The sequence below is a fragment of the Equus asinus genome, unplaced genomic scaffold (assembly GCF_041296235.1).
Source record: "Equus asinus isolate D_3611 breed Donkey unplaced genomic scaffold, EquAss-T2T_v2 contig_186, whole genome shotgun sequence".
In the NCBI taxonomy this organism is placed as follows: Eukaryota; Metazoa; Chordata; class Mammalia; order Perissodactyla; family Equidae; genus Equus; species Equus asinus.
The window spans coordinates 26,328-34,057 of record NW_027224834.1 but is presented as its reverse complement, the minus strand read 5'-3'; the positions used below and the strand labels follow the sequence as shown (position 1 = coordinate 34,057).

Below are 7,730 nucleotides of genomic sequence, written 5' to 3'. Positions count from 1 at the left end.
TCCGAAAGGATTCACGCGCCACCCCGTCTCCCTCAAGGTCTTAGGGCTGTCGTGCTCCGCAGCCGTCACGTGTCGTGGATCCTGGGCACCACCACGCCACCCCGCCCCCCCCCCCCCCCGCCATAGCTGTCGATCGCTATGTGGCACGCCTACGTTTGCCCAAAAGAGCAGTCCGATGGACAGCGTGGTGCTTTTCCCAGCAGGCAGGCAGGTGAGAGTCACCCCTCTAGAAGGTTTCCAAGCCCCGTTCCATTCTCAGAGGCAGCTCCTTTGGCCATCAAGGAGGCAGGCGATGGGGGTGGGGGTGGGGATGGGGATGGGGCAGGGGCCTCTGTCCCTCTGTCGCGGTAGAAATGATTGGGAAAGGAGGGACGATGGGCGTAGGTCGACCATCCTGGGCGGTGGTGCTTTGGGAGCTTTTTCTAGAAGAAGGAGCGAACGGCGTTCCCTGGGAAGGGAGGAAACCAGAGGAGGTCCCCCTCAGACCGACCTGGCACGAGAAGGACACACACTCTCTCTCTCTCTCTCTCTCTCTCCCTTTTCTTCCTGACTTGAAATCAGGAGACAAAACTCCCCTGCCAAAGGGGCCCTCCCAAAACGGGGAGTGAGGAAGACCTCCTTCTCTTCACGGCTGAAGTTCTCCCTGCCTTTCCTGGACGGGAAGGATAGCACCTACGCCCGCTGCCGTCGGTGACTTTTAGTCCCCCTGGAGAGGAAGAAATTCTTTCCCGTGGCCGAACCCTGGCGGTTCGTTCGTGCTGCAGAGGACGTGACCCTCTCTGACACACCCAGGAACCTCCTCGCTCCGGGTCGAGGAGAGGGAGTTCTGTTCTGTGGTTTAGAATGGTGCTTAAAAAGGGATGTCGCTTACAAAGGGTCCTCGTCCCCCTTCCTAAACCTAAACGGACGGCTCGGCTCGGAGGCGTGAGATACGTTTCGCATCCTCCTCGTCGTCTTCACTCAAAGTTTTATTGGAGTTTGGAAGATTTTATTTTTTGTCTTTCCTTTTTCTCCCCAAAGCCCCCCGGTACGTAGTTGTGTGTTCTTCGCGGTGGGTCCTTCTAGCGGTGGTATGTGGGACGCCGCCTCAGCGTGGTTTGATGAGCAGTGCCGTGTCCGCGCCCGGGATCCGAACGAACCGATGAAACACTGGGCTGCCTGCAGCGGAGCGCGCGAACTTAACCACTCGGCCACGGGGCCAGCCCCTTACTGGATTTTCAAAACAACTCCGGGGGCCGGCCCGGTGGCGCGGCGGTGAAGTTCGCACGTTCTGCTCCGCCGGCCCCGGGTTCGCCGGTCCGGATCCCGGGCACAGGACCCGGCACCGCTTGGCGAGCCACGCTGTGGCAGGCGTCCCACCTGGAAAGTAGAGGGGGATGGGCACGGATGTCAGCTCAGGGCCAGTCTTCCTCGGCCGACAGAGGAGGATTGGTGGCAGATGTTCGCTCAGGGCTCATCTTCCTCAAAAATAAAATAATAAATCGATTCGATAAAATGTCAAATAACACAACCGCGGGATCACGCTTAGAGTCACCCTTGGCCCGATGATGCCACTCCCCACCCCCCCCACCCCCCTGCCCCCCACCATTTGGAGGTGCCGTCAGTGGGATTCGTTCCTGTTTGTCCATCTTTCTTCCTCTTTTTTTTTTTTTTTTTAAAGACTGGCACCCGAGCTCATTGCCAATCTTTTCTTTTCTTTTTATTCCTCCTCCTTCTTCTTCTTCTCCCCAGAGCACCCCAGTACCTAGTTCTATATTCTCTTTGAGGGTCCCTCTGGTTCTGCCGTGTGGGACGCCACCTCAGCGTGGTTTGATGAGCGGTGCCGTGTCCGAGCCCAGGATCCGAACCTTCCAAGCCCCGGGCCGCTGAAGCGGAGCGTGCAAACTCAACTGCTCGGCCACGGGGTCAGCCCCTTCCTTCCTTCCTTCCTTCCTTCCTAAGGAGGAGGAGGCAGGCACTGTGTGAAGTCGCCAGTGAGTCTGTGGAAAGAGACGGAGGATTTCCCATGGGAAGCCGGGGCGGGGGACACGGACCGATGTCGTGCGAACTTGAAGGTGAAAGATCAAAAAACCCACACACGCCTAGAGCGGCGGGTTGCCCGTTAGGAGTTTGCTTGCCGGGCCCATAACGCAGGGCTCATCGATGAGCCAAACCGTCCGTGATCCTCAAGCAGTCTAGTAGGGTTAGAGAAAGGAGGGGGGCACTCTTTCTGCCCCAGATGAGGCGAGTTTCTCAGACAGCCACCCTGCCCCAACATCTTCCCTCCCTGCCTCCCGGCCCTTGGTGGACTGCGGCCTAAGGGTGGGGGAATTGAAGAAAGCCGTTCAATGGGAAAAAGCCCGAGGCCATGGGAGAGAGCTTCCTGCACTTGAATGAAGCCCTGACGCCAGGCCCATCGGAATGAATGGGCCTGACCTCCCCTCCCCCCTCCCCCCTCCCCCCTCCCAGGCTGGCGACTCGGCAGTGGAAGGCTAGGGGTTTCTTCCGAAATGGTGAACCGGCCCCCTTGTCCACAGGAAAACCACACACGGGTACAGCCTAGGCCGGATCTCAGGCCAAGTCGTCAGGGTGGCAAGATGATGGCGGATGAGAGGAAACTTGTTCTGGGACCGCACCGCCCCCCCCCCCATCGCCTCTCTGGCTGAGAAGAGGGCTGGGGAGCGGTGAGGGTCAGGGGGAGAGTGGGGGCGGGGCCGGGACAGGGACCACCGGGCAGTAGGACGGGAGTAGCCCTGAGGCCTGCCTGCCTGCTTCCTTCCCTGCCGGCGCAGGGCTGAGAGAGGCACGGGGCACGCTGGCTCCTGCCCCTTCACTCATTCGGGAAGCCTCCTGTTGTTGCTCCTGAGGTGCCGGCTGCGGTGACAGACAGAGCAAAACTCCTCTCTCTGTCTATTTCTTCAAAGGCCCGAGTCTGAGCTACGACAGATTCCCCTGTGGCTCAACCCGCAACCTCCCATCCTGCCAGACCAGACCCCTTGTCTAAAAACCTCCACTGGAGGAGCTCTTCCACCTGACTCGGAAAGGAAACACCAGCCCCGCCTCAGCCTCACACCCACCACCACCACCACCACCCGCCCCCCCCCCGCCCCACTCTCCTCCGGACCCAGATACCTAACAGAGGGAACAAAAATCCAAAAATCCTGCTGCTCTCCTTCTACCACCTCCACTTCAGAAGAGTCAGTCTCCCCCGAACACCTCAGACTCTGTGACTTCCCGCGGCCTCCCTTTCCCCGTCCCCATTCTCTCCCCGGACGGGCCCCATCTTACACTTGAACGACAGCTCCACCGCTCGGGGCAGCTGGACACGATGTCCCAAAGTGGCCCGGACGGTAGCCTGGTCGATTCCAAAGGACCCACGCACGCAGTCGGCCATAAACGTGGTGTGGAGATCGTGGACGTTTGCGGGCCTCTGATCAAATCACTGCTCCGGGGACCCCGGCGTCTAGGACCCGTCTTCTCCGTGTTCTTCACACCGTTGCTCCTGGGCCGGTTATTCTCTTCCCTCTCACTGACCTTAACGTTTTGTCTCTGCCATTGAATTTTGACTGTGCGAATGTGACTTGCCGCTGTAGGGCTGCGTGGATCTCTCAGGCATCCTGCTGTGCCGTGCGGGGGGGGGGGGGGAATCCTTGGTGGGTGGGTCGATAGACGTCCCTTTGGTTGTGCCCTGGAGGGGAGAGACAGAGGGGACGACTCAATCCACCACGAACGCTGATGTCGCTCCGATAAACCTGTAGCGGTGATTCTAGTTTATGGCCCGTGTCCTGAAAATAACTTCCCGAAGGGCCAGCCCGGCGGCACAGCGGTTAAGTTCGCACGTTCCGTTTTGTCAGCCAGGGGTTCGCAGGTTCGGATCCAGGGTGCGGACGTGGCGCCGCTTGGCGAGCCACGCTGTGGTCAGCGTCCCGCCTATCAAGGGGAGGGGGATGGGCACGGATGTTAGCTCGGGATCACTCTCCCGGGGCAAAAAGAGGAGAATTGGCAGCAGGTGTCAGCTCGGGGCTCGTCTTCCTCGAAAAATAAATTAATTAAATTAATAAAAACAACTTCCCAAACCTCTCTGATAACTTGAAGCTTTGAAGTTTTGCGAGGTGAAATCAGGTGATAAAAAAGTCCACGGACAGGGGCGGCCCCGTGGCCGAGTGGTTAAGTTCACAAGCTCCCCTTCGGCGGCCCAGGGTTTTGCCGGTTCAGATCCCGGGCACGGCACGGACACGGCACCGCTCGTCGGGCCGTGTGGAGGCGGCGTCCCACATGCCACAACTGGAAGGGCCCTCAACTAAGATAGACAACTATGTCATGGGGGGGATTGGGGGAGAAAAATCGGGAGGGGGGAAAAAAAAAACAAAAACGGAAGATTGGCAACAGGCGTTAGCTCTGTGAGGGCCGATCTTCCTCACCCAAAAACTAAAGTGAGATGAAATCAAATAAAGCGAAGGAAAAGATAAACCTATGAAATCCCATGTTTCTAAAAGTGGCCAAGTGTTTAGACATTGGCCAAGCGACGGAATGCTCATGGGAAGGACAGTTCCTAATTGCTGGCTTCTTAGTTTTCACCAAAATTAAGGTTCGTGAGGGTTAAAAAATCTACTTAACAAATGCGATGAAAGCCACTAGGCCGGCCCGGTGGCGCGCTGGTTAAGTGTGCCTGTTCCGCTTCGCCGGCCCGGGGTTCGCCAGTTCGGATCCCGGGGGTGGACGTGGCACCGCTGGGCGAGCCACGTGGTGGTAGGCGTCCCACATATGAAATAGAGGAAGATGGGCACGGAGGTGAGCTCAGGGCCAGCCTTCCTCGGCAAAAAGAGGAGGATTGGCAGCAGTTAGCTCAGGGCTCATCGTCCTCAAAACAAAACAAAACAAAACAAAAAGCCACTAAAAGTGAATATGGGAAACATCTTTGTGTTCAAGGAAAGTGAGATGGCTGCCTTCAGGCAAGAGGGCCTAAAAAGTAAAGATCGTTTTGTCTGTGAAAAGGTGATCAAAGTTTCACGGGGAAAATAATCTGAGAAAAAGGCCTGTTCGTGGTCAAGTGGCCTAAAATTGGAACGAGTGGACAGATAGAAATGGCGAGCGATAGGATCTATGGGAGTCTATGAGGAAGCCATTGGGTGTCGGCCTAATTCGGCCTGACAGTGTTTTTCGAAAAGGGCCTGACGTGGCCGTCGAGCACGCATCGCATCGTAGATCCGCTTTACACATTTCCTACGGCAAGAACCAATGCCCTTAAGGGAAAGGAGCAGCTTCCCCGTGCTCGGGCCTTTCCTTAAGGAGAGGCATCTTTCCTTAGGCTAGGAGCGGATGGTTGCGCTCACCTTTGACCATCCGGCTCCCCTGTGACCACCCAGGCCCAGACAACAGACCTGCCACCCAGCAGTGTCTGTCGATCGCTGTGCCGACAGAGCAGTCTCGCGACTATCATCCAAGGGACCTTTCGATCCTATGTGAAACGTCCTCTCTGGGGGTCTAGAAGCACTCTGTACACCCCACTTCCCGGGCACCCTCTCTTCCTTCGGGAAGAAAGGCCCCGGGCCACAGTCCTCACATTTTAGCTCAGAATAAACGCACCCCGATTTTCACGGATAGATTGGTTCCGGATTATTTCCGTCGACAGAATGGAATCAAGTCAATGAGTTTCAAGATCGGAGGGAAGCTGATGCAAAATCAGAATTTGTTTTTCTCACTCCCGAAAGGATACTTTTCTCTAACTTCTAGTCTCCTCCTGATAAAGACATTGGAAAAGGTTTCTCTTGACCTCTGAGGGAATCGACACCAAAGACAGAGATCCTCCATTTTGTCAGAATGATTTCCTAGGCCTCCAATGGAGGAGGCCTCCCTCGGACGGGAGCTCAGCTTTTGTTTTGCAACAGTTTTCCTCTCTCTGCTTGCCTTTAACATCTCCTTTCCCGTTCTTCTTTTTTGGAAGGGAAATACGTGCACCGCTGGGGAAAAAAAAAAAAAAAAGAATTTTCTAAATGACCAAAGAAGATCTACGACTGTTGTTATTTTGGTTTCACGGAGCAGTTCCACGTCCACATTTACTCCATTTTAAACACCCACACACACTCACAGCACGGCGCTGTGAGGATGTCCCGGGGAACTCGATTTGTGGAGGGAATGGCTGTGAGGTCTCTGCCCCCCAACCCCCACCATTTGGGTGCTTCTGCTTGTTGATGAGGACGGGAAGCCCTGCTGAAATCCATATTCTTATCACCACACGTGCATCTGCACCCATGCTCCCCCCCGTGTGTCGTCTTTGGGCTTTGCTGTGGCCCCGTGCGGAGGGAGACCTGTTTTGTGTTGTAAACTTTTCCGCGGCCAAGCGGCTCGGTCCTTTCCTCTACGACTTGTGGGCTCTGTCTGTCCGTCTGCCTTAGAGAGACCCTCTGGGCCGGAAGTGACAGGCTGCACACAATTCCTGACAGACTGCGGACAATTCCTCCGTCGTCACGGTCCTTCTCTGATGACGTGCATGGTTTCGGTTTGACAGCGACCCCCACCCCCCACCCCGCCGTGATTTTCTAAGTCCTCCCGGGAGCCCGGGAAGTGCTCGGGCCGCTCCGGGAAGCGGGGGCCGGCAGCCCCGGCCTGCCCCGTGGCATCTCCGGGGACTTTTCCACCTCTGTCCGCGTCAGCCAGCCGGCAGCCCCGCGCCCGGCCCGGCCCAGAAGTCACGTGGGGAGTCTGTCCCCTTCCTGGCAAGCCCACCCACCCCACCCCCCTCCCCGCCGATTTTCCAACACCTCCTTCTGCGCCCAGGGTTGCCCTGTGCTGCCTGGGAGCTCCGAGGTGGACACCCTGGGGCCTCACGTGGTGACCTCCCGCCCGCCCCAAGCGGGCCCAGAGAGAAAGAGAGAGAGAGAGAGAGACAGAGAGAGACAGAGACAGAGACAGAGACAGAGAGAGACAGAGACAGAGACAGAGACAGAGACAGAGACAGAGAGAGACCTGACCCGGCGGTGGGCTCAGGCTGTGCACTCTCGCTGGCTGGTGACCCGGTTCCCTCCCGCTGACCCCTCCGCGCCGGTCGTTGGGCGCCATCTGGCGGCCGCTTTTACAGAGTGGCCCTCCTCCGGAGCCCCGGCGACATGAGCAAGGGATGGGACTCGCAGGACGTCTGTGTGGTTTCCAGTGTGGGGCTGTGTGGAACAGAGCTGCTAAGAACATTCATGCCCCGGATTCTGTGTGAATGAACAGGAACGTGGCCGCAGCCCCCACCCCGCCCCCCGCCCCAGCCCCCGGGAGTGGTGGGAGTGGTGCCCTCCAGACCACCCTCGGGTTGGATGCCTCCCTCCCTGGAAGGACTCACGGGACTCCACAAAAGCTGACTTCCTGGAGGTCCAGCGGAGACCCCCAAGGCCCAAGGCCCCCCCCCCCCACCCACCCACCACAGATCACTGTGGAAGCCTTAATGACCCAAGGCTCCAGCTACATACAGACGCTCTTAGGAGGCAAGATACACCAAAGGCTTATGTAGGTTGCCACTTTCGGTGGTTGTTTCCGCGGCGTGTCAGTTTTGGAACCCGCCACGCCCTTTTTCACAGAGGCCATACCGTTTCCCTTCACCACCAGTGAGGCGTGAGTGACTGACTTGGCTTCTCCGCGACCTGACTAGCAGTTTGATCCTGTTCCGGTATTTGGAAGAAGGCAGTCTCACCCATGTGTCCCCACAATGTCTCCCTCTAATTTTCTCACTTGCTTTTCCAGGGAACAGCTCACATCTTTTCATGCGC

General features: G+C 57.4%; 1 long non-coding RNA gene across 2 annotated transcripts; it reads right to left on the bottom strand.

Annotated features, from left to right (window-relative positions):
* Positions 1 to 952: 952 nt before the first annotated feature.
* LOC139043155 (uncharacterized) lies at positions 953 to 7,006 on the bottom strand. Of its 2 annotated transcripts, XR_011500238.1 has the most exons (4): positions 6,946 to 7,006; positions 3,268 to 5,939; positions 1,745 to 1,979; positions 953 to 1,457 (listed from the first exon to the last, which is right to left on the bottom strand). It is a non-coding gene; the product is annotated as an uncharacterized lncRNA (long non-coding RNA). The 2 variants fall into 2 exon arrangements; XR_011500237.1 differs by lacking the exon at positions 6,946 to 7,006 and having other exon boundaries at positions 974 to 1,461; positions 3,268 to 3,634.
* Between the last annotated feature and the right edge of the window lie 724 nt (positions 7,007 to 7,730).